Genomic DNA, 27,729 nt, shown 5'->3' on the forward strand with positions numbered 1-27,729 from the left:
GGGACCCACACTTTTCCTGACCTCCTTTTGTTGCTGACATACTTGTAGAAACCTTTCTTGTTGCCCTTCATGACACTTGCTAGGTGCAACTCTAATTGCGCTTTGGCCTTTAATTCCTGCATGCCCAAGCAATATTCTTATACTCCTTCCTGATCATCTGTCCAAGCTTCCACTTCTTGTAAACTTCCTTTTTGTGTTTCAGCTCGCTGAAGAGTTCTCTGTTAAACCAAGCTGGTTGCCTGCCTTATTTGCTATTCTTCCTGAATATTGGGATGGTTTGTTCCTGTGCACTCAGTAAGGTTTCTTTAAAATACAGTCAGATCTCCTGGACTCCTTTCCCACTCAGACTGCCTCCCGCAGGAGATCCTGTCCATCAGTTCCCTGAGGGAGTCAAAGTCTGCTTTTCTGAAGCACTGGGGTCTTTACTCTGCTCCTCTTCTTTCATCCTTTTGTCAGGATCCTGAACTTGATCATCTCATGGTCACCCCTGCCTAAGTTGCCATCCACTGCTACATTCCCCACCAATTCTTCCCTGTTTGTGAGCAGCATATCAAGAAGAGCATGGCCCCTAGTTGCCCTTTTCAACACTTGTACCAGGAAATTGTCCCCAGTGCTCTCCAAAAACTTCCTAGATTGCCTGTGTACTGCTGTATTGGCCTCCCAGATGTCAGGGTGACTGAAGTCTCCTATAAGAACCAGGGCCTGTGATCTGGAAACTTCTATAGTTGCCTAAACAAAACCTCATCTACCTCACTCATGGGTGACTGGTGCCACCTTAGTCAGGGGGGCACGTGTCCCCCCAGCAACCAGTCAGTGACTGAGGGGGGTCCCCCTGCAGCCAATCTCATCGACTGGGGGGGAGGGTCCCCTGCAGCCAATCATACCAACCGGGAAGCAGCCACAGTGCTCCCGAAAGTGGCCGCAGCACTTCATCTCACACTCCCACTCTCCAGCCAGTAGTTACAAGGGACGCACCAGTGCTCCTGCCTGCCCCCCCGCCTGTTGTCTAAGTGGGGAGCATGGCCTGTCAGGAGGTGCACCAGTACTCTCAAGAGGTGTACATATCCCCCCATGTACACCCTATGTGTCACCACTGACTTCATCTTCCTGGTCTGGTAGTCTATAACACATACCCACCACAACATCATCTTTGTTGCTCTTCCCTCTAACCTTAACCCCAAGACTTTTTTCATACTGGAGCTCTAAGCAATCATATGGCTCTTTTACATAGAGTGTAACTCCTCCTCCTCTTCTTCCCTCCCCTCTTCTCTCCTGAACAGTTTTTACCCATCTATGACAGTACTCCAGTCATGTGAGCTATCTCACCAAGTCTCTGTTATTCCAATCACATCATAGCTGTGGGACTCTGTGATGACTTCCAGTTCTTCCTGCTTGTTTCCCAGGCTCTGTGTGGTCATGTACAGACATCTGAGGTAATTTTTGCCACTTCTACAAAGAAAAAGAATCCCTGTGTGCTGCAGAGGGTATCACAGTTTCACCTTTTATGAGGATTTAAGTCTTTCAAATATACATGAGAAATGGACCAGCTTTAATTGTTCCAGCTTTAATTTTTGTGGGGTTTGGTTCATATCAAATACGATTGATAAACCACAATTAATAGTCTTCAGTCTTAAAAAAACTGTACATTTCTAAAGCAGTGGAGTGGCAGGATTGTGCAAATGGTGTCTAGCACTATACTTTGCTGTTTAGGGGTTGACTATGCCCTGTCCTGGGATCCACATACTGGTGATGGTTGGAAAGAGTAAGAATTTCATTTTCACCCCCTTTTTTTCTCAAATCCATCTCTGTACCCATAATTAAAATGTCTCATTGTAAAAATATTTTTCCCAATGGAGAAACACAGGAAGAAGGAAGGGGTAAAGTGCTGGTAAATGCACGACTCCACTCCCTGGTGCACTGGAGAATGGAGTTCGCCTCCTTTATAACCAGTATAAACAGGGAGCTGTTACAGACCTGTTCAGCTGGCTTTGCAAGAAGACTTAACTTAAGTCTGTGGAAAGATTCCCACTGGCTTCATTAGGCTATAGGGCCATAATATACAATGTATCCTAAAAAATAAATTAGACTTCAGTTATTATCATGCCTTGCTCATTGTTTTAAGCCTTGGTTTGTGTAGACTACACACACATGGCAGAGTTAAATGGCCCACGTAGGGACTAGTTACTGCTATTTCCTTTGCAGTCTACTTTTTTCTTCATTTGTTTCAAAATAACGTGCCATCCTTCCAACATAAACATTAAGGGGAAATAGATGAGTGAGTACGTCATCACAAAACTATCTGAGGCAGCAGGGCTCTGAAATGTGTTAAAATCTTAATCACAACATCCATTTTGCATCTGCTAGTGTCTGATGAATATCCTTGTCATTTATGTATGCTTTTGGCCATTTCCCTTGGAACAGTTTAAGTATAATTAGCTGTATTATACACAGTTTCCTATAAAACAGCTGCAGTCAATAAACAAAAATAAGGTGATATATAACAAATGTACATGCTTGTGTAAAAGAGAATTTTTGCTACTAATTTACTTCATAGGTTGAGAACCTAGTATAAAATAAAAAAACCCTTTGACTTATTTCATTAGTTTTACCTGGAAAGCTTCTTTTTTCCTCTGTTGAGACCATTTAGAACAAAAAATGATTTAACCCCAAGTGCCAAAATGTGTAGGATAGAGTTTAAAATGTTCAGTTTTAAAACACATTTATAAATTCTCATAAAATTAATTGTCTGCTCAAAGACTAACATCAGTTCGGTGAGATATGCTGCATTCCTCATGCAAAAAGGCTAAAGCCCTGTTTTAAAGGTAAAACTCAGATCATAGAGATGCTATGATAGAGATGTGGTATATACTTTTATTGTGTAGCTGTGATTAGTACCTCTCTAATTAAGTTTTAGCTTTTAATGAACATACCAGTAGTTGATGCTTTGGTGCAGTGGCAACTGTACCAGTGTAACTGAAAATAGAATTCGACTACATTGTTAAATCTTCAGATTTCTATCTGCAGTTCATAGAAGTCATAGTTTCTTGAGCAAGTAGATAATTTTTCCCTGTAGCAGGGTAGACTGTTCCTTTAATGGAAAGCAGCCCTGTAGTTAGTTGGCCTGCTACAGTCTGTACTGGATGTTGGATGTAAGTGGGAGAAAGCACTGCTGCTAGGGGCTAACTGGGAAAGAGGACAGCAGGCGTAAACAGGGGAAACAACAAAGTAGTCGTTCGAATCATCCATCCACTTAGTATGATCTAAGTGGAACATGCAACTTCACTGGCATGATGGAGAAGCTGGAACCCTAGGTTTCTCCAGGAGGAGGTGCTGCAGAAGGACAAGTCTGGCATATACCATGGAGAAGGAGGAAGCTTAGGTATGACAGAAGGCCACATCTGAACTGGAAGTGTGGGGGCCAAGTTAATTTGATCAAAAAGCTTCAAGAAATTCTGGTTACCTCAGAGCAGGTCCTGTAGCTCCAACGGGTAGTGATGTATGGTCTGGTAGCAGAATTGCATGAGGCCCAGGCAGAAATAAGTGCCAGCGAACTGAAGATTGAACTGAAGACTTAATACATGGCATGAACCCTGCTGCAGCCCCAAAGAAAAAGTAGGCTATAGGAGATTATATAGTCTGACCTCTGTCTGCAGAGCTGGAGTAACTGGATCCCTCAGTTGATTCTGAAGGAGTTCATTTTAATGGTCAGTGAGCTTGGAGAAGAGCTAGAGTGTCTATAGGCACAGGAGCTGCTACCTCAAGACCCAGGTAATTGACCATAAGAAGCTGAGGATGTGTGCAAGGTCCTTGGATAGGGGATATAACAGGGATCTGCCCTTTTAAGGCAAAGGAATTCTGGAGCTAGCTAGCCCTAATGAATTAGCTCTGTTTCCTACAGTCTGTAGAGAGTGTTGACCTTAACTGGGAGAAAGCCTTGAAGCTGGGGGCTGATTGAGGAAGACTGATAGGCTGAGGCAAGAAACCTGGCTCATACTAAGGGCTTTGTCATACAGTACACTTAGGACGTGTTAACAGTACACTTAGGATGTGTTAAAATGCAAGTGTCTGCACATTCATGCAGTAAGGGACCCACACCTTCCTTGACCATGTGCTAAGTGTGATCAAGTTGCAGAAAAGTTAGGACTTTTCTGGAGAACAGTCTCTCCGGATTTTATTAAGTAATATATCTTCAGTTATCATCTGACTGCCCTGTGGCGATAATACTGGCACAGCTTACTGGCTGTTGGTTCCAGCCCTAGCACGATACTGAAGTCTGGAAGCAGTTAACACCGTGTCACATGTTACATTTAGAGGTGGTAGTAAGCATTACTGTGTGACTGCTCAGAACTATTTCTAACTGTTAATATGGCATGGTAAGACTTACTACAGCTTAAATAAAACATATGGTAAGTGTTTCCCTTTGAGACGACCCTAAGAACCAGTTGTAGGGAGGCCTCTGGTAGAAAGGCCACTTGGTCTGGGGTGTTGCATTGCCCAGAAACTGGAAAAAGCACAGCAAATAGTAATTGAACAAGGCCAGAGGTTTCGTTGTTTGCTGGTTTGTATCGTGTCAATGCTGTAGAGCTCTGTTCCCCTGAAAGAGATGTGAACATACATTTTACTTAATTGGAGGACCCAGCTCCGGTCCAGACTTCAGGAGGTCTGACGAAGAGATTGAGACAAAGAGGTTGAAAGATCAGTTTTGCCCAGAAACAGATACCTCAGAATAGTAAATTAGGTAAACCCTCTGAAAGCAATTTGGTACAGAGCAGGGGTGCCCAACTTGTTTGGCTGTCATGTGGCAAATTAGCCCCACACCTTCCACAAGTGCCTCTTTGATCCCTTACCTTTACCTGGTTGGCTGCTCTGCTTTCTGTTCCTGTCCCATGCTTCACAAACAAGCTGCTGCACTGTTTTATGCTTCTTGCCTTGTGCTCCCTTCCTGATCTAATGCTCTGCTTTCTGCCCTATCTGCCAACTGTGCTGCTTTCCCCTCCCCAGTCCATCATGTAGCACATACAGAGGCTGCCTATGCCACTTGTGACACCAAAGTTGCAGGTTGGCCAGTCCTGCTTTAAACCATAGTAGTGTACAGATTTGTAATAGTCACAAGGCTTCAGTAGAGTTCTTGAGAAAATGATCTATATACCAAATGCTTAATGGTAAGTTTAATTTAAAACTTGTTATTTGAGATGCTTAATTAAAAGTGTGCTCAAAAGCCTTAAAACTATTTGTTTTCAAATGGTTCCAGTTAACCCTCAGAAGGAGTTCATTTTAATGAACCCCAAAGGACTCCTTTTAAGCAGAAATATGGACATTTTGCAAATATTTTCTTTCTTAACATTTTTCTGTCGGAACCATTCAGAGAAGCACTAATGACAAAGCCAGTCTTAAAACATAATTATTTTAACACTTGTTAAGCCAGAACAACCTTTGTGAGAGTCCTATTCTGACCTCTCGCCATAAGCCTTCTTTTAATGAATTTCTACTAGAAGCAGAGCATCTTTTTAGAAAAAAAATATCCACAGGAAATTATATAAATGATACTGTATGTTTGCATAGTTCTGTAGTGCTCAAGGTTTTGTTCCAATGAAATAGATGAACATTATGAGACCAGCCTGAGGGTCAGATCAGGCCCCACTTCATCCCCTCCCACCACAACTGGGCTCCAAGGCTCTGTGCCACCCCTACCACATGCTGTGATCGGGTACCAGGGACCCAGGATGCACCCAGCCCTGCACATTGGGATCAGGCCCCACACTACCGTGCACACAGGGGCATAGTCCATGGGGCTGTCCACAAATCCACAGGGAGCTCTGCAGGTTGGATGATATGGCATCAGGAGTTGGACCTGGCCCACAGGCATAATTCATGTTTTAATAGCATGAGGAGGAATGGAGAGCAGGTTTATAGTGAGGAAAAGCAGTACAGGAAAACTTAAGGGGTAAATAATGCAAGTGCATCTAGTTTCTATTATATTTCCCACTGTTGTTTTTTCACTTATGCCTTATACCTACCTCCGTATGAGTTAGTAATGTTGTAGCCAGGATGGTCCAGGAAATACAAAAGACAAAGGATTTGTCTGATAATATCTTTTGTTGGACCAACTATAACATTTGGAACAATGACAAGCTTTAAGACACAAAATGACATTCTTCAGGGTAACTGAAAGGTTGTCTTTCCCAACTACACAGTGAAGTTCCTATTGGTATTTATGTTCTGTAAAGATATTGAGTCATAAAAACTTTGTAAATTTATGTATAATTGTTCAAGTGGGAAATGCATTATCTAACATGCTCACTAAATAAAAGAAAATAATTTTCCTTCTCTATGCAGATAGGAATCTAACTTCAATTTTCAATGGATGCCATATAGGATGCCATATAGGTTCATGTGAATGCACAGATGTCTGCATTTACTGCTGAACAACAGAAAAAAAGGCATACAGCAGGGATACATGTTAATATGCTCCTTGAATTCCCCCTGGGAAAAGCTTCTATCTCTGTCACTTGTAGCACGTACACTTTGTAAATAAACCAGAGTTTTCACTTCCCTGCTTTGTTACTGAAAGCTATGACCAGGGTCTGGAGCCATTCTGCCCTTTCTGTGAAAGGACACTTGTTTACGTGTCGTCTAGAAAACTGGGGGAGGAGGGGTCAGAGTGCTAGAGGATGTGTGATGAATTGTGTCCTGTCAGTATAACATATCTTGTCTGTCTTTTCACTATTTGAATTGTTTGGATGATCTGTATTATTTAACAAAACAATGTTAAATAATACAAGGGAGGTTCTGGGGCCCTGCACCCCTAGCTGCTGACAGGCAAAACTTGTGACATGGGTGCTTGTGCTAGCTAGCCACTGTGTTACGCAATCAATTGTGATTCACTGGAGGACCAGCTCAATAGGCAGTAGCTAGCGAGGATAATGAGCTAATGAGCAAGGGTTAACACCTACAAAACCACACACTAAGGAGAGAAAAGAATCAATACAGAGCCAGGAACTGCTTCTGCCCCAAGACAGAAACAGTCAGTTGCACAAGCATCCATATAAAAAGTTTTACCTGTCAGCAGCTAGGGGTGCAGAGCCCCAGAACCCAGAAGCCCTGCACCGATCTCCTTGACAGCTGGCAGGCTTCATGGCCTCAGTGGGGCTAGCAAGCCTGCAGCTTTCACCCTGCTTCACCTTAACACACACAGTGTCACCCATGTCACAAGTTCTACTTGTCTGCAGCTTAAGGTACAGTTTCCCTCAAACCCCAGCACCTATCTCCTTGAAATTTGGCAGACTTTGTGGCCTCTGCAAGGGCTAGCATGTCTGCAGTTTTGACCCCTCTGCAGCTTAACACATACACGTGACATGAGTTTTGCTTTCAAGATTTTGGGGTGCAGTTTCCCCAACCTCCCTGCACCTATCTCCTTGCACCTTGGAAAATATTATGCCCTCAAAAGGGGCTACCATCTCAGCAAGTTTCATCCAAATCATGCTAGAAATGACACAGTTATCAGCTGTTTTGTCCTTCCCCATTATAGCCTATGGCCAAAATATTGAAACAGCGTTGAAACGGCAAAATGTTTCAACCTGCCTCATTTTCTTTCAAGGTTGTTTCAACTATATCTGTTCCATTTCAATTTTGCTACTTCAACCTCGAAATGGGTCGAAACAGCATCGAAACAAAACTAATGGTGAAATTTCGTATAGCCCTAGTGCTCAGCACTATCCAGGATTTTATCCTATGGGTTAGTGTAGAACAGTGCTGTCCAACTTCTACATTGCTGGGGACCATGTCCTGCACAGACAGCACCAGCAGTAGCTGCAGGCTGCTGCTGTGTCCTACCCACTGCTGCACCATGCACATGCATGTGGGAAAGCAGCTCCCCTCCTGCTCACTGGCCCTGGGCTCTCCCACTGTATTGCTCTATAGGCTCCCCCAGCACCATGGGATGTACCGCACCACCCCCAGGGCAGTCACAGGAAGCAGAACCTGGATGGTAAGTCTGGAGACCCTGGTTGCTGATGTGGCCAGAGCAACAGGGGGAACAGCAGTGGGATGAAAGCTCAGGGAACTCAGATTAACACTTTGTGGACCTCATGCAGTCCATGGCCTGCTAATCATACAGCCTTGGTAGAATGGACTGTATGCAATTAGGCTGTTGGTGTGCTACTGAGATACAAAGTACTGTGCTTATAGAATAATATGAAGGGAAAGTAAGACAATGTTAAAATAATAGAACGCGAGAGGAATTTATTGGTATGTCATGAAGACTGCTGGCATAAACCTGCTGTTTAGTGTGTGTTATATATCTTCCTTTTCCCAATCTGAAAGACAATATGGCTAAGTCCACATGAGCAGGGGCGTACTTTTGCAGCAGCATAAATAGTGTCACAAATTTGCTGTACTACTTTGTGCCCCAGTGCACTCCCCTGCCCATGTGCTTTGCAGTGGGACATAATTGTCCTGCTGTTTCATGTGCTGCAGGAGTGGGGGGCTAGCTGGGACACAGGGTGCCTCAGCACGGGCTAGTTATCCCCTGTGCCCCAGCCAGCTGGTGGCTGGGGTACAGTGTGCCTCGAGATGAGGGAGCAGGCAGATCTCGGCTGGCTGCTCCCCTGTCTTCTCATGCGTAGCCCCCATAGAGCTCCCATGCCAAGCACACTGAGCCCCAGCCAGCTATGGAGCAGCTGGCAGGATGGATGATGCTTCAGCATGAGGGCTTCACAGTGCGGGAGATGGGAGAACAGGCAGCCAGGGTTACCTGCTCCCGCATCTCTGCATTTGTCTCAGTGTCTGTAATTTTGACATGGTTTGCACTGCTCTTTTTCTTTCTTTTTTTCTTTTTTTGCTGCCAGGAAATCTTGGTAGCAAATTTTACCCTAGTGCTGAAAATTAGGAGCACAGTGCACTGATTAATGTACAACTAGGGTGGTTTGTGGCACTGCAAAGTAGTTTGCAGTGCTACAAACCACACATGCCTGCACATCTGGATCCAGCCTCTCAATCTTTTATAGGGGCAAGGAAAGAGACATAAGCCCAGATCCACAAAGACATTTAGATGCCTAACTCCTGACTAACACGTATTCCAAACATATTTTCTTGGACTGTGACAGAAACCTAGGCACTGTAGTAGTAGAAATATGATGGTGGTGTCATAATAAGATCCAATATTTCAAGGTACCATAAAGTTTTCTGTCATTTTTAAGAGAAAAATCTGTTGAGGCTTTAGGAAATCTACTAAGAGAAGAAGCTTTGTGTTTTTAACAAAAACAGTTTTTTATGAAGTCCACAATGTAACTATTTCATTAAAAATGCTGAGGTTCACTTGACCTGTCACTTTAAAATAAGCTGTTCTCATTTTGATGTAATTTTGAAACTGGGTCTTGTGCCATGAATCAGTGTTAAATCAGGAGCAGGCATATTTTAAAGTGACAGGTCTAATTTCCAAACAGAACTTCATTGTTCTGAATTAAATAATTATCCCAGAATGTAACCTAGTGCTCTTTAATGTGATCTTTCCTGATAAACTCTCTGAAGCCCCAAAGCCAATATCTAGGAAAAGCAAGAGCCTTCTGATATCCTTAGGATTCTCAACTGGAAGCAACACTGAAGTGTAAGTAAATATATTTTAAATTAACAAAAACGAATGCCAACCTCTCCACAAACAGATTTGTACTTTCAAATAGTTTTCAGGCAGTTGTCCTTTACTCCTTTGAAGCAAGGCATCATGTCATGCCTACACTTCTTTTTGCTGCAAGGAGTAGATAGCACTTCTCCATAAGCAACTAGGAAGATGGTAGTAGAGCAGAATGACACCTCCCCCCCTTATGGAACAGGAAGTTTGTCCCCTTCCTTAGATAAAGCTAATTTTAGTGATAACTCTCAGAATTTGAGAGTGCTTTTGTCTTGGATTTTGGTTTGGATTCTTGGATACTGGTCTCTCTATGTGTCTTAGGTTCATGTTCTTAAAGTACATTAACATACCTAAAAAGAGAGAGAAAATTCCTCAAGGAAGTTGTTTCAAGAGCTCTTAGGTTTGGATATGAGTTTTTTATGTAAAATACATAAAAAGGAGCCCAAATGTGTTGTAAATCTTCCCCTCTCCTCCTGGATAAGGCAAAATGTTCTATGTCCACTGATAGATTTGTATTTGGGTGGGTTATTGAGTAGCTTCAAGGAAGCATAACATATAAATATAAACACTCTTGCTATTTCTGATTTTTTTTTAACTGTTAGGAGATGGATACTTTTCTTAAATAGCTTCTGGGAAAGGTGCTAGTGCTGTAGAAGTCAGGAGATGCTTGTTGAAACTTTATGAATAAAATTATCTGTCCATTTATGATGGCTTGGGTCTCAGGTTCATGGGGAGGGGTTGATGGATCCACAAGAGCAGGTGTCTGTCTATGAGTTGGGGGGGGGTTGCAGGGCTAAAAATAGCCCAGTCAGTATGATGGTTGGGGGCGCGGAAAGCACAGCCCAAAGGGCAGGGTGAGCAGTTGGTCTTTCCCAGCCAAATACGTACATACGTTCAGTGGGTCAAGCTAACCCAAGGGTGGGCAGAGTCTGGCCCATGGGCCAGGTTGGGGCTGCAGTGGACTCCATTTCCCAGCAGCCCCTGCCTGCCTTGCTGCGGCCAGTTGCCATGGAGACACCAGTAGTGACAGTGCGATGACAGCATGATGCCAGGGTGACAGACTAGTCCCAGCAGCACTGGCATGGAGTGCAGCTGGGTGGGGAGCTGCTCTGGGCCTAGGGCTGGGATCTTGCAGTGGTGACAGCATGGTCCAGAGCCAGGATAGAGCTGCCTACAGGCCCTGGATATGGGAGGGGGAAAGAGGGTGCCTTGTAATAAAAATTATGCATAAATCAGTATAAGTGACTGGGAACCAGTTCAAATCTGTAACACAACACAATTTCATTGCACATAAGCTGCTATCAAATGGCTGAAAACAGTTTAAGATAAACCTGGACATATGCAGTATCAGACTTAAATAAATTAGGTTAAATTGGTTTATTGAACTTCTGTCCCAGATCCCCTGCAGGTTCAAGTTAACTCACAGTCCCCCAGCATTCCAGGATAATTTACACCTGCTCCACAAATCTCACCTCACAAGGCCCAAGCTGTCTGCTACAGTTGAGGGAGATGTGCTCCAGCACCCCCTTGGCTTCTGGGTGGGACCGCTGCAGGCATGTGGCTGCATTTCCGGAATCAGAAGTGAATGTCTATTCACTTGCTTATCTGTTCAATCTATGCAGCTTAGACTGACCTGAAAAGATTGAATCAATTCAGCATCAGGCTTATTGACTGTACTTGGCCAATGGGTGCATAACTCTGGTATATAGGTCTGATAGTATTTTGCATTCACTCTGTACTAGGTTAAATGCATGTACAAGGTGTTGATAATTGTGGATTTGCCTGCTTGTGCTATGGATCACAACAAAGCTGTTCCACTGATGACTGGAATCCCCGGTTTTGACAAGGCCTGTGTATACCATTAAGTCTCTGTACATTCAGTACATCAACACTAGAGAACTCTGTGGAGAGAGCAAACTGCGGTTGAAAATGTGCTGGCTGGCTGTCATTAGCTAAAGTTTTTTCTGTGTACGTTTCTGACACAAGTAACAAAGATCTAGAAGAGTAAATAAATAAAATTCTCTTTAGCTAATCTTGAGTCCTACAAATGTCCTACATTTATTGAAGCCATAACAAGAACAACTTAACTTTTAAAAGATAATGAGCAAAATTTTTAGTTGCACCTATGGGATTTTCATTGGGGTTGCAGTATGTTTGTAAGGGGCAAGGCAGGGCTGTACAAAGATAATCCACACTAGACTTGTGCATGGAAGTGATATGCTGCATTTATGTGGTGGTCTCTGTGGGCTAAGTGCTGCAGCTCCAGTTCAGGAGCTAATGTAAAACATCTCTGCCCAGAATTGTTTTGTGCTATGGAAACACCCTCAGGCTTTAAGAGCATAAGACACTTTAAAATAGGAATAAAGACCCAAGGGCATTTATACACATAGATTTTCATGCTCCAACATGGCGGATCTCTGGCACACTGGAGCAGACTCAATTAATCAAGTCTGCTCCTAATGTGAGCTGACACGCACTACGCTGCATAATGTGCAGTTGTATAAGCAGTGAAATGCGTGTCAGTGTGCAGAAAATGGCGGCAGTGAGCTTTTGAACTAAAACAACTTTAATGTGTTTTAGTTCTAAAATACACCACTGCTGTTTTCTCAGCGCTGATAAACATTTTGCCACTTATACACCTGCGTGTGCCACAGCGCTGGGCACTTTTAAAAGCACCCAGCGCTGCGGTGCAAGCATGTGTACAAATGCCCCCTAATTGTTGGGTGCTTTAGAACTCTGCCCCGTCCCCAAAATTTCTTATATGAAACTTCAGAATAGTGTCATATAGTTTTGAGGTTGGATGGAGGTTGCTAATTACATTCTGATACCACAAAGCTCTCTTCTCTACTACGTATGGAGAATTAACCAGGTAGTCTGTAGAACAGGGTTCTTCATAATTTTATATAGACTAAACCAAAGAGACCTATGGATTTTCAGACATGTTAAGATGGTTAAGATATAAATGCAGGGCATATCTGTGCATGAGTGTTTCAAGGTTGGTTTGTTTTTAACTTTTTGAATATGTGTTGTTCCAGCCCTTTAGTAATAATACTGTAGAGAACTTTGCAAACCCTCAGATTGATTTAAAGAAAAAAACAGAATAAACATAACATCATTTTTTTTCATCTTGTCTGCTTTTCATCCTAAATAGTTTGTAAGAAAGGGTCCATACCATATGAATTTCTGGAGTAATAGAAAACAGTGCATTATAAATTTACAAACAGTTTTTTGAGAGAGAAGCTAGGTAGGGCCCTTCTGTAAGCAGGCATGCATTAAAATGTGGTTTGTTTTGTTTTTGAAGCACTCAGGTTTTTATATTTGGCTCAGGATTTGAAGGCACTCAGAGTCTTTTGAACAGGCTTAAAGTTCTGCTTAATTTGAGAAGCTTTTTCTTGATCAAACAAGCAGAATCGATATATGGGACATTTCTGAGATCCTGGAATGTAACTTTAAGAAATTACAACAGTTACAAATTGAGAGCCAAATCCCTGCCTTGCACAAAGTGTACCTATGATAAATGAAGGTCTTACTGACCTAATAAACAGCTACAGATTGATATTTCTTTTGTTGAGCAGCCTGTAATTTCATTAATTTTATTGACAGTAATTATAACAGGTCGAATTTATGGTAGCCATAAAGAAAAGTTAGCGAACCACATGAAAATGTCAGCATGCTCACTTTGGTATGAGCAGTCTCAGGGTTTTCTTGCTTGCTTGCTTGCCATTCTATTCCATGGCAGCTAAAATCTAAGAAACTGAACTTCAGTGTTTCCCCATAAGAACTGAATTTTTTAAATTGAAAGTGGCTGCTTGTTTCCTTACAATTTCAGGCATATCCTCTCTTTCTTTACAGTTGTATATATGATTAACTTGGCATTTCACATAGTTCATAGCTTTATCACCTTCCTCTCTCTCCATCAAGTGGGTAAATCAGACCTTTGAGTAAGGATTTGCAACAGTCCTTTTGTGTGCCTTTAAACTAATTTAGACAGTTGGCCAAATCCTGCACTTCTTATTCAGACATTTTGCCCATTTACTCAGTTACTGAGAGATTTGTATGTTGCGAAATACATGATTGGGCCCTCTCCCCTCATACTGAACATGTGCCAGAGTTTGTGCATGTCGCTACGTGGAAAGGTGTCAAATGACTAATAAGGGAGTGATTGTGCAAACAAGCTGAGGTAATGTTACTATGAATACCCTTAACAGGAGGTAAACAGATCAGCGCCACCAGTAAGAACAATTCATGAATGTGGAAATAATGTAAAAGGAGATGAACAATACATGAGGCAGTATGGTCTAGCAGACAGGACACTAGAAATGAATTAGTAGATGATCCTAGCTCTGGTTCAATAGCTTACTGGTGCACCTATTTGTTTCCCATCCTATGGGTGACTGGGACAGAAGCCCTGGATACCAGCCGTATAGTCTGCCTCATCTATATAGGAGTAGGCACTATCTTTCATTCTGTGTTTGGAAAGTTTCTAGCAGTGAAGCCTTTAGGTACATTCATACTATGGAACTGAAATATAGACTCTTTAAAAATAGTCTAAAGAAATATAATAGTTTGGCTTCAAAATGCTTCCATATTATTAACCAATGGCCACCTATTATTAACTGATGGCCACCTATAAGTTTATCAGGGGTGACCACCAGTATCTGGGGGAACGTTTGTTCACCAGAGCGCCCCAAGGGATGACGAGGTTGAAGAGTTTTATAAACGACTGCGAGACCGTTTCAGGCTGAACATAAGGAAGAATTTCTTTACTGTCTGAGCTACCTCAGGTCTGGAACAGCCTGTCATCGGAGGTGGTTCAAGCACCTACATTGAACACCTTCAAGAGTAAATTGGATGCTTATCTTGCTGGGATCCTATGCCCCCAGCTGACTTCCTGCCCTTTGGGCGGGGGGTTGGACTCGATGATCTTCCGAGGTCCCTTCCAGCCCTAATGTCTATGAAACTAAACAGAAAGAAACAGACATTTCACTAAAAAGAGAAAACCTTTTAAACCAAAATTGCCATAGCCAAAAGTTATGGCTGCAAGCTTTTCAGAAAGAAGGAGAATATGTATCGAATAGAATACATGCATGATAGGAATGAGGACAGGTGTAATGATGCGGCCAGGCACCTGGGGCAGCTGCCACACACGGGGCAGAGGAGACTTCTTGCATTTGGGCTGGTGGTATGATCACACAGCAGTGGCAGCAACCCTTTATTTTCCACACTCCCCTTCTTCCCACTTGGTATCCAGGGCTTCTGTCCCAGTCACCCAGCCGTAGTTATGCCACTGGATGTATATAATAGAGGATTATCTTATATTATTATATACAACCAGAGGATTAGCTTTTGTAACAGATGCTGTTGGACAGTGAGTTTATGTCTTACCAGGCCTCAGCTACTGAATCAGATTAACCATCATGTCTTCACTAAATTAGATGGGTATATGAAATAAACTCAAAGGGGTCCTGTACATGAACTGGGAGGCTGCTCTAATGCGCTATAATTACAGCATGTTGGAGAAGACTCAATGAATTGAGTCTGCTGCAGAGTGGTAATTACCATGCTCCAACCAGCCTCTGCATCTCTGTGTATCAGCATTCCCACGTTTCAAAATGGCAGTGGGAATGCTATAACTAAAGCATATTCAATGAGCTTTAGATAAAGTGCCCCTGCCACCATTTTGAAGCATGGGGAGGCTGATATACAAGATGCTCCCGGTGCTTTAATTACAGAAGGTCTTGGAGCCACTCTAATTAAAGTCCTCTGCTCCCCCAGAGCAAGTGTAAAAATGCTATAACTGACCAATTATGTGATTATTTTTCAAGGAGGATATTTAAAGCGGTTGATAAATGAGGATGTTTTGTAAATACTGTAAAATTATTTTCTTAAATAAACTGCAATAGTTTAAAAATAGGACTGTAGTGATGGTTACATTATTGTCATTAACTGTCCTAATACCTGTGTTAAATATTAATTTCTGAAAATAATTGTATAATTATGGGGAAAGGATTCCAGACTCTATGACAGGGGTTGGCAATATTTTGGAGTCAGAGTACCAAAAACACCTGCAACCTCGATTTGTAAGAAGTTGACATGCCAGGGGTGTTCGGTAGGAGAGCCATGATGTACCCAATCCTTGTTGTGGCAGCACAGACCCAGCCCTTTCCTCATCATCCAACCCCAGGGACATGAGCCAAGCAAAATGCCTTCATATGCCACACTCAAGCACCTGTGGTGAGGGTTTTCTACCCCTGCTTGAGTTAATAATGGTGAATTTGTGAAATGCTATAAAATTAGGCAGACAAGATTCTTGTATTTCAGTACTGAATGAGACATCATCTTTGATCTAGATCACAGCTGTCCAATTTCCCTGCAGCTGGGGCTTGCACACCACACTGTGGGGGCGCATCCCTGGGACCCCCAGCCCTGTTCCCACTACACGGGCTGTGCTGGTGACACATAGCTCCCTGCTGTGTAGGCAGCATTAGTAGGGTGCAACCCCTCTGTTGTGCCCTCCCTCTTCTGCGCTGCCATTAAAGGTGGTTGGACAGCTCTGATCTTGAGGTACTGAATATGTGATGTACTGTAATTGGGATATATAGAAATATGAGGAGATGCAATGGAAATGGTTAGGGGGCTGGGTCACATGACTTACGAGAAGCTGAGGGAACTGGGCTTACTTAGTCTGCAGAAGAGAAACTTGAGTGGGGATTTGATAGCAGCCTTTAACTACCTGTAGGGGGATCCCAAATAGGATAGAGGTAGACTGTTCACAGTGGTGGCTGATGACAGAACAAACAAGGAGCAATGGTCTCAAGTTGCAGCAAGGGAGCTTTAGGTTGGATATTTGGAAAAACTTTGTCACTAGGAGCGTGGTGAAGCACTGGAGCAGGGTACCTAAAGAGGTGGTGGAATCTCCATCCTTGCAGGGTTATAAGGCCTGGCTAGACAAAGCCCTAGCTGGAATGATCTAGCTGGGGATTGTCCTACTTTGAGCAGGACTAGATGACCTCCTGAGGTGCCTTCCAACCCTAATTTTCTATGACTATATGATAATTAGCCCTGTGTACACAATATAACAGTTCTGTAAGTTCCCAGCAGAAACCACAACAGGTAGTTTTGCTAGTTCTTTTGTCTGGATATATTTCAATTAGCTCTTTAAGAAATGTTTTTTTATAGCTGTGGCACAATTCTTTCAGTTGCTGAACATAGCACCAGTAAAGTCTGCCCTACCTCTCTTCCTCAAACTAAAAACAACTTTTTTAGGTGTATATCAGCTCTCCACAGGTTGTTTCATGCAAACAGACAAAACATTACGCATGGCCAAAATATTAAATACAGCATTGATGGTTTTTCTATTATCTGTGTAATGTGAAATAATAACATTTCTAAAACTTAGAGGTACCAGGAAGTCATGGACTATTTCACATAATGCATTTATTAGGGACTAACTCCTAGACGGCAGTCAGAAATTATTAATTTTATTTGTTTGTTTATATGTGTTGTTAATCCAAGACATGCTTGAAAAAAGGCTTAAAGAACAATGTGCAGTTTCTGTCTATGCAGTTAGTTAATATTTGTAAAGCAGTCTGGACCAAGATAACAAACCAAGACTTAATTGTATATGAATGTTTTCTGAAAAGAATAGTGCAGAAGTGGCACTGAAATCCTGTTTAATTAACCTTAAATAAAAAACAGTTTAACATTGCTGTATTGTAGATGCTATTTAGGGCTAGGAAAAGCTTGGATTGACTGCTGTAAAAGGTCCCCACTAATAAGTCATTACTTTATTTCCTTACATTGTGGTGGTCTAGAATCTGTCAGCAAGTGTGCATGTGAGTCAAGCTCCCATTCTCCTGATTTTACTGTAAGATAAGATCACTGAAAATCAGTTACTGTACTGCAAAAAATGTCTACGTTTAATGTGTTTTATTTATAAACACACAATATATGTAAATGTGTTTATTTGTGTGTATATAGGTAGACAGAATATGTGGATCTGCTTTTTGGCTATTGTAAACTGGCTCTGCTCAATTAAGTTCACCGAGGACCTGAGCCATATATTGAAATTTATAATGATGTATCTATGGCACCATGTATTAGGATAGCAGAAAATGACATTCTTATACATAAACTTTCCATATCTAGCTGCTTCTGCCATTACAGGTACAAGTCATTTATATATTCTGCTTGATTAAAGGAGGGATAACTTATTTTCCTGCATATCTCACTTTCTTCAACCACCTTTGCCGTGTCCTGTAGAAATTACATATTACTAGTAAATTACATACTTCTTATAAAGTACTTTGTTATGCAATACATAGTTAAATTATTGAATTAATTGCCACAGAAAGGGTGGAGACAGATATATCAGAGCCAAGTTGAAAAAGGGACTGGATAAATTTATGGATGATAAGATCTATAAAGATTATTGAACACAGTGGTTTGAGTTGTTTCCTCTGGCATCACTAACCCAATAATGGTTGATGCTAGGGAGGATATAGGAGATAGATCACTCTAGAGCAGTATTTCTCAACCCATGGATTGTGACCCAAAAGTGGGTCACAAGAATATTTCAAATATTTCTGCAGCAGGGCAGAGGGTTAATCGGAAGGTGGGGGAAAGGGGTGGGGGAGAGCTGCATGGTTGGGCTGGTGGCACCAGGGCTGGTGTCCATGCTTGCAAGTACAGGGCAGCCAGGAGATGCTGCTTGGGGGGCAGGAGGAGCCATGACCAGGCTTCCTGGCACTGTGGTAACCCCAGCCCAGGGCAGGTGGAATGCCACAGGTCTCTCTTCCTCCTCCCTGCAGTCTGTGCTGGGGCCTGATTCACTCCACTGCCATCCACATGAGCTGGAGCCACTGCAACCACTGCACTCTGGCCCAAATAGGATGTGGGCATCTGGGGACCCCTCCAGCAGGGCTGGGGGGGGTGGGGAGAGGGGTCTGTGGGCTGGGAGTGAGGGACACCAGCATGGCCCAGGGGGGCAGGGGCTGGGGGGCAGGCACAATCAAGGCCAGGGATGTGTGGGTTGGAACAGGCCATGGGTCTTTGCAAATGGGTTCCAGTATGTGGTGGTGAGAAGCCCCCACAGGCCCTGGAAGGGGATTGGGGAAACTCCATGAGCCCCATGCCTCACAAACAGACCCCCCCCACCTGGAGAAACATACCTCTGGGAATGCGACCGGAGCTGGAGCAGGAGCTGTGGCTGCATGAGCCGGCATTACTCTGACTCTTCAAACAGCTGTTCCCGGGGTGGGGAAATGCTGGCCCAATTGCAGCGGCTGGAGACACCGCCACAGGAAAATTAAAAAGCCCCACCAGAACCCAGCAGCAGGGTGGAGAAGGAAAACGCTGGCGGGGAGCACGCCTGGTGTGGTGAGGCTCCAGTGGCCAGCAGGAGCATTGCAGCGGTGCGTTGCTGGCATCTAAAGCAGAGGAAATTGTGTCCCTGCATTAGGCTGGGAGGGAAGACCCAGTTTCACACCCCACCCCCAGCTATCTAATTTTTAAAAATCATTAGAGGCGTTCCTCCCAGAGGCAAGGAGGAGGATGCCAGAAAACAGAAGCCTAGCCCTGCAGCATCCGAGGCTGGGATTCCAACTGCCATAACAGCTGGGCTAACCCACAGGAATCTACACCGACGCCGGTCCCCTGGGGAATAGGGGTCTACCAGGCACAGCTCAACAACACAGGCTACACCCAATTGGTTGGCGAGTGAACGGGATGTAGGGGAGGCGGAGCCCTGTGGAACATCATGTCAAGACTGTGAGTACCTCCATCTTTGGGGTTCCTAGGAGGAGGATAACCATTGAACCCTTCCTTTTCATCTGGTAACACCAAGTCATGGCAGGTGAGTTGAGGGAAGGGGGTCCCGGTTGAGATGGACACTACGGCACTCATCACATCCCACCTAGGTGCTTCCACACAGTAGGAAAAAGGTTGAGAACCACTGCTCTAGAGCAGGGGTAAACAACCCCCAGCATGGGTGCCAGAGCATGGCATGCAAAGGCATTTTGCTTGGTACACATGCCTCTAGGTGGATGGCAGGGAAGGGGCCAGGACCATCCTGCCGCAGCAAGAATTGGGGCCCTTGTAGCGCCCCCCCCCCCCGTAGTCATTCACCACTGGCATGCCAACTTTTTACAAGTCAAGGTTGTGGGGTTTTTTGGCACTGCTCAAAAAAGTTGCTGACCCCTGTTCTAGAGGTATGTGGTTCAGTGTTCTTCCTCTACAGCATCCATTTCTGCCACTGTTGGAGACAGATCATTGGCCTGACCCAGCATTGGCATTTCTTATGTTCTAATGAAGATGTCACTTAAAATGGCAATTTTTAACTAGCAAGGTGGTAATGAGTTACTTTAATAAATTCATAGATTGTAAGGCCGGAAGGGGCATCGGAAGATCATTGGGTCCAGTCCCCTGCACCAAGCAGGAAAGACAGCTGGGGGTCAGATGATTCTAGTCTCCTCTTGAAGATTTCCATGGTAGGTGATTGCACCACCTCTGGAGGGAGCTTATTCCACAGTCTGGACACCCTGACCATGAAAAAGTTTTTCCTAATGTTGAGCTTGAGTCGGTCTTCCAGGAGTTTGTGGCTATCGCTCCTAGTTTTTCCCTTGAGTGCCCTGGTGAACAGTTGTTCACTGAGCCCTTGATCTACTCCCCTAGTGTAGCAGTAAGCTGCTACCAGGTCCCCTCTCAGCTTTTTTTCTTCAGACTGAAGAGTCCCAGATCCCTCAGCCTTTCCTCGTATGGCTTGCCATGTAAGACTCTGACCATATAGGTGGTTCTTTGGACTCTCTCAAGCTTCTGCATGTCTTTGTTAAAATGTGGTGCCCAGAACTGGATGCTGAGTAGAGTGGAAGAATCACCTCCGTGGCTTTGCTGGAGATGCATCAATTGATGCATGCCAGAGTATTATTTGCTCTACTGGCTACAGCATTGCACTGCCAGCTCATATTCATACTGTGGTCTTTTATTACCCCAGGTCCCTTTCATTTGCGATACTAGTCAGTTTGGTGCCACCAAGCCTGTAGCTGTGTTGGGGGTTGCTCATCCCAAGATGGAGCATTTTACATTTCTCAACAGTGAATTTCATCAGATTCCAATCCACACAACTTGCTAGCCTGTCTAGGCTCACCTGTATCTGTAGCCTATCTTCAAGCGTGACTACACATCCCCATAACTTGGTGTCATCTGTGAACTTGGCCAATGAGCTCTTCACCCCCACATCCACATTGTTAATAAAGATACTGAAAAGTACTGGACCCCTGTAGGACACCGCTGTCCACTTCTCACCAGAATAACACAGATCCATTCACTACAACTCTCTGGGTCCTATCCGGCAGCCAATTTTTCACCCACCTGATTCTCTCACAGTTCAGCCCACAATTCTCCAATTTTCTTGCAAGGACATCATGGGATATTAGATCAAAGGCCTTTTGGAAGTCTAGGCACTGTTTGTGCTTGCCACTTTAAGGGCCAGAAGACAGCAGCCATCAGGTACCTGATTAAGGCAGCCATTTTAGATTCAGGGCTGCCCATATAAACAGGGCATTTCACCGATGAAAGGCCAGGCAACAACATTGCCTGGTGTAGGGCTGCTGATATCATCTGGAGGTAAGGGAGCTGTAGGGGATGGTCAGGAGGCTCCTGGTCCTGGGTATGACCTAAAACTGCACCTTGCCAGGAGTGGGTGGCCTGGTGGGGCTCACAGGGGTGCGGGAGCCCCCAGGAAATACCAGGCCAGTTACCACCCTGGTGAAAGGCAAGTCAGGGCACCTTAACCCCTAGCCCCCACAACTGGGTGGGTTACCCCTTTGTAGGGCCTGGAGGGTGGACCCCCAGAGAAAGAGAATGAGGCCATAGACTCATGCCTGTTTGGACTTCCCTTGTCTGGTCAATGCTAGGGCCAGGACAGGAAGGGTCAAAGGGCCAGGGGCCCACTGCAAGGAATGCCCAAGAGCTGACAGCCTGGGGTTCTGACTGGCCTGAAGGTGGGCCAGGGCTAGTGAGCCAAAGGTCCCGTGGGGACCACACCTGGAAGAGGAAGCAATTTTAGGGAGCTATGCTGCCCAGGATGAAGGTGGGTTAGCCCGCCAGAATGGAGGGATCATAGAGGGTTCAACAGTAGGATTCTGGGGCCCAGCAAGGGGCTGGTGATTGTGAGAACTATGGATGCCATCTGTGAGGCTTGGACTGTGGTGTAGGGGAGGATCAGAGCCACAGATAGTGCCCCCTGGCATTGGGGCAGAGTAATGGGCAGCCTCCCGCTTGATTAACATCTATTAATTAATTACCAACAAGGTGTGGTGTGTGAGAAGGTGGGCAGTTAGCCCAGAAACAGGAGGGGCGGGCCACAGTGAAATTGGCCTGGAGCAGGCCCCCTGTTACACTAGGTATACAATGTCAACCTGCTCTCATGTGTCCAGGTGGCAAGTTACCTGGTCATAGAAGGAGATGTTGGTAAGGCAAGACTTGCCCACGATGAAGCCATGCTGGCTGTCATTCAGAATCTTGCCTTCTGCAAGCTTATTGCAGATAGACTCCTTGATGAACTTTCTAAGATTTTCACTAGGATGGAAGTTAGGCTAATTGGCTTATAGTTATCTGGGTCCTCCTTCCTGTCCTTCTTTTGGATGGGCATAACACTGGCCCTCTTCCAGTCATCAGGGACTTCTCCAGAGTGCCACAAGTTGTGGAAGTTTCATCAGGGGTTCTGCAATGACTTTGGCCAGCTCCTTCAGCACTCTCAGATGAAGATCATACAGTCCCATTAATTTTGCACTCTACTTTCCCTTTACTGAACTGATACAAGCCACCAGAGCATAACAACAGAAGGGAACAACTTCACGCAAATATAGTAGTGTGAGGAAACCAGGAGGACAGCTGAGAATGGGTTTGCAGGAACCAGAGGAGGAAGAGAGGGAGCGGAGTTGTTTCAGGGGGTAAAAGTAAAGATAGGTTTATAGCTGCAGAAGAGGAGAAGGGAATCAAGTGATGGAAAGTAGCTAGGAGGAAAGAGAGTAGGAATTAGTACGTGGAGCATGAATAGGAAAATGCTCCTTTGCAGAACTTGGAATTGAACCAGAGGTCATAGAAGTTTCTATATACTTCTGCTGTTAGTAAATAACTAGGAAGCTCTCCAGCAAATGTGTCTAGTCTTTCTTAGGTGCTTGATCTTCATAGCAGCTGTAGTTTACTATCTTCTATCACAGGGGTGTCAAATATATGGCCTGTGGAACTGAAAATTTGTGGGTGGGGCTGCCATTAAATTCCCCACTACAGAGCCCAAGAGAGCATGCAGCTTGGGAAATGGGGGGGAGGGGGTGAGCAACAGCTGTATTAAGCCCCATCACCACTGCTCACCCTTCCTGTCACTGCCATATCTAGATTTGGCCCAGGATCTCCTTGCAGTCTGGATATAGCCTGCAAAGAGCCAAATAAGTTTGATGTCCTTGCTCTACCAGTTAATCTGTTAGCTCAAATAGTAGAGGTCTAAGCTGTAGACTAAAAGGTCTGATCTTTGCCAATGGTCTTGCTAATATGAGTAAGATTAAAAATCATAAAATTTCTATTTATGCAGTGGGTTTTCTTTAAAAAGAGGAAATTACATCAAGGAACAGTTAAAAAAATTACATGTACAAAAACACCCTAGAATTAAGAAATTAAGATTACTTGTGCATCCTTTTTTCCTCTCACTGATGTATAAATAAATGCCCCCTTCACCACAGGGGGCCATGCCAGCCAGCATCTGGCCATGCCTCCACCCCTGCTGCTGGCCGACCCCGATGAGGCAGCAGGCCCTGTGATGGTGTCCCAGGGAATGCAAACCTGTTCTTGTTGTGGGGGATGTGCTGCCACAGACTGAGCAGGAGAAGCAGCGGTGGTGGTGCTAGGGGGCTTGGGGTGCTATGGGCACCCCAAAATTTAGCTTAGCCCCCATAGCCACCCCTTCAAGCCCCACCACTGCTGCTGCTTGTCCCACAGGCTGCAGTAGCTCTGTTTGCCCTGCTTTTGCCTGCAGTCCATTCCCTACATCAGGAAGAGGTGTGCGCCTTCCGGGACACCATCACAGGGTCTGCTGCCCCATCAGGGTCCCTCTTCCCTTGCTGGCCCAGCAGCAGGGATGGGGACATGGCAGGTATAGTCCCCCCTCCATCCCATCTCCCCCTGGGGGAGCCCAGACAAGGTCTGCCTGGTCAGGTGTGGGTGGTGGGACAGGACAGAGGTGGGGAATTAAACCCCCTCCCTCCCCTGTTCACTTGAGGCTCCTGCCGGGGCTGGCTATACCCCCCACCACCCAGTGGCAAAGGCAGGGGGGAAAGCCTGACAGCAGCTTCTCTGCCCCAGACAGACAAACCCCGGCTGGGGTTCCAGGGCGAGAGGGGAGGGATGGGGAAATTAACCCCCTTTGCCTCAGGGGGCCATGCAGGCTAGCATCTGGCCATGCCCCTGCCGCTGCAGCAGCAGGGGGGAGGGAAACCCTGACACGGGCTGCTCTGCCCCAGCCAGGGAGCCCCTAGCCCGGGTCCATGCCACGGGACAGGGGATGGAGGGGTGGGAATTAAATCCCCTCTGTTTGCAATCACTTCATGCCACTGCCGGGGCTGGCCACACACCCCGAGAGCAGGGGTGGGAAATGCCTGGCAGGGGTTGCTTCCCATTCCAGGCACACCCCAGCTGGGGTCCCTGCAGGCCACAGTGGGGGTTAAAGCCTCTCCCCAGTCGTACTCAATAGCCTGCCAGGGCTTGGGCCCCCTCAGCACAGCTCCCCTGCAACTGCGGGCTCGCTCTAGTGCCCCCCAGCTTCTAGCCTGAGCCATCAAAACGCCTTCAAGTTTTGCTTCTTCTGTGTTGCTTTGTGTCTTCGCTGTGACATGTGCTTCTAGTCACAGCAGTGCTTCTGCCCTGTGACAAAAGGCCATGAGATCTCTGTGCCCTGCCAACCTAAATATTGATCCTACGCCTCACTGTAGCACCTTCTGAAGTTTCTGAAGCCACCAACTACTGCAACATATTGATCATAAAACTCCCTGTCGCCAACTTGGTCTAAAATTAACACTCAGGCTATCACACCTTGGTCCTGAGATGTATTACGGAGGATTGTGTGGGTGAAAGGTCAGAGATGAAAGGATTCCAACTACTTACTGTTTGTTAAAGACCAGAGCACCTCTGTTTACACCTTTTACTCTGTCACTTTTACTCCCTGTCCAGTGGTTATGGTTATGTGAGCGAAGAACACTTTTCCCGCCACTGGTCAAACCTGTGTTTCCCTAAGTTATATTTGTTCTATTTTGTGTTTTGAGGTTTTTTCCCCCTGGAAAACCCCCAATGATCAGAAGAGGGCAGAGTCTAATACAGTTTACTATATTCTTTCTAAAAGATTCACTTTCCATAATAGTTAGAGCTATGTGAAGTGTTCATGGCAATATGAAAACTTTTAAAGGTTTCAGTAGAAAGGTTGAAATGTCCATTCCAGTCTCAGGAATTAACCTAAGCCACAGTGTAGGTTGTGGGGAAGAAGGAGAGAGAGAGCGAGATTTTTGTATGTCTGAAAGGAGTTAGCCAAAGGAAAGAAACAATATTGAGAGTGTTTCAGACCTCCCTCAGTTCAGCTAAGATACCTTTCACTATTGCTTATTTTTCCACCTGGTTTGTATTGACCCAAAGTGAGCTCCAAGACAGAAATGGAGGGGAATGCCTGATTTTATCTCTCCTTTTGATATTTTTTCAAGTTTACCTATAATTTAATTTGTCATTAATCTTAAATACAATTAAAACAAAATTGAAGTTAAACATCTAAGCTAATATGATTATTTACCGTAATAACGGGTTATTGCTGAAAAGTAAACTGTGAATGGCGGAATATAAATTCTTAGTGCTTTATGCAGAAAGTTACAGAAAAATATATATGACTATATCTTGCTTAAGGGATCCAAGATGCCCAGGCTCAGTTTCTGACTGCCAGATTTTCTTTGTAACATTTGGTGAGTCTGGTAGGACTTCTGAGTTACCAGAATTTTTTTTTTAACTTTCATTTTTACAAGGGTTTTTTCATGTTATTGTTTTCCTTGGGTTTTATTTTTTTAACCTTAGGCACATGCTTAAGTTAGTGCAACAGAATAATTGGTCTATTAAATGTATTGCTGTTGCTAAAAATTAAGTGACAAGTAAGAGCTGGCATTTTTCAAGGGGTGCCTTGTGTTTAGTGAGGGGTGCCTTGAATCTATCAAAGGGTGGCTTCTGCCTAAAAAGGCTGAGAACAATTAGCTTAAAAACATGCACAAGAATCACCAATTTAATTTCATTTCTCTGATTTTGGGCTTACAAGAACTTATGCATCTCTGATTTAGTCTATAAGGTGCATCTGTACCCTGCTTTCTGGGATTAGAATGACTTCAGAAATTAAGCTCTTAAATCAGTGGGAGAAGATAATATAAAATTATGAGCCACACCAGTAGTTTGGGACAACTTAAAAAAATGCATTGCCATTAATTACCTAATGATGTCAGGAGAATGTCAGTGATTGACTACCTTTCATGAAAACAGGGTATATCATCAAAAGCTATATTCAAACACTTCATCAGAGGAATAAACCAGTTTTCCACTATAACCCCTTTAGTGCAAAGTGGTTCATGCGTCACATATAGGGAATTACGGAAATGGCAATTCCACAGATTCCATGGAAATCACAAAATCAGTTGATCTCTGCAAAAATCCACAGGGAAAAAAACCTTACTAAAAGTAAAATTCTGCAACCCCATGGGGAAAGAGGAGAGGGGCTGCTGGCATGAAGGGCTGCCAGCAAAATGCTTTCTACCCCACCTCTCTCCACCAATTGGCTGAGAGGGCTGGCTGTTGTGCAGCACCACCCCTTTCCATCATACAGTGGCAAAGGGCAGACCACATGATGGGCAGGTGTCTCAGCCAATCAATGGTGAGGGGCAGGCCCATACAGTGGACAGCCCTTCACCATCCAGCAATGGGGGGCATGGCCATCAGGGTCCCATAGCCAATCAGAGGCATGGAGGAGGCCACTATGAGAAACCCGTGAAAATGGTGGCTGGCTACCCATGAAATTGGCTGGCTGCCTTCTTGAGTTGGCCCTTATTCATGTGGCTTAGCTCTGGAAGCACCCCTGGTTCAGAAAACTGGTGTGCAGCCTTACCATGGTTGTTTTTGTGCTTGTTTTCTTTCTGTTTTTCTTTGCTTTGCTTTCACCTTCTGGGAGCAACTGGTAGAGGCCGAGGTTCAAATTACACTCCGACTCTCGGGGGGGCAGTCTGTGGTGCTGGCAGCCAGAAGCTGGAAGGAACCACTGCTGCCACCTGAGCTGCTCAGAAAGTGTGGGGAAGTCTGGGGCTCTTGTCTCTTATGGCGGGGTTATGGGCGGGGTTCTTGTCTCTTATGGGGGGGCTCTCATCTCTTGGGGGGGGCTCAGCCCTGCTGAGTCCCCCTATATTTGAAACCCTGGTAGAGGCATAGATGGTTGCCAGATAGAATTTAGATGCACATACCTTTAAAGGAGAAATGACATAATGAAAAATGGTACCTAAGTTTCAGGCTTTGCTTCTCCCTGCACAACAAGGACAAAAATTAACAGCAACTAGAGAAACACATGTAGAAAATACGGTTCCTTTTAGGTTCTGAGAGAAAAAGCCCCTCTATTGCTTGTCTTGCAGTCAGCTCCCTGACAGTCCTGGCCTTCACAATGCAGGCTGAATTCTGATAAAGTGTGTAGGTCACGGTCATGAGTAGCTGTACACTGTCTATCGCATGAAAGCTGATGTTCTCCTGCTAGCAGCCACTGTTTGTTTTTCGGTGTTGACACAGAGCTGAGATGTTGTGTCTTGTTACCAGCTCCGTGCCCGAAAGTGCCATTTCCTTATTCTATTCGGGCAAATATTTACTGGCTGCATGGACAACCAGGTGGATCAGTGCTGAGACAATCAGTGATGTACGGCAGGGTCACTCAAGGGTCATAGTGTGAACCGCTGCTAGGTTTTGTGTTGTCACTGCATAAAACAATAGCCGTGGCACTAGGGGAATTAATGTAATCCTTCATGTTTGCTGTGAACCTAATTCCTATACTGATCAAA

Source organism: Crocodylus porosus, unplaced genomic scaffold (assembly GCF_001723895.1).
Source record: "Crocodylus porosus isolate Cpor-Errol unplaced genomic scaffold, CroPor_comp1, whole genome shotgun sequence".
NCBI lineage: Eukaryota > Metazoa > Chordata > Crocodylia > Crocodylidae > Crocodylus > Crocodylus porosus.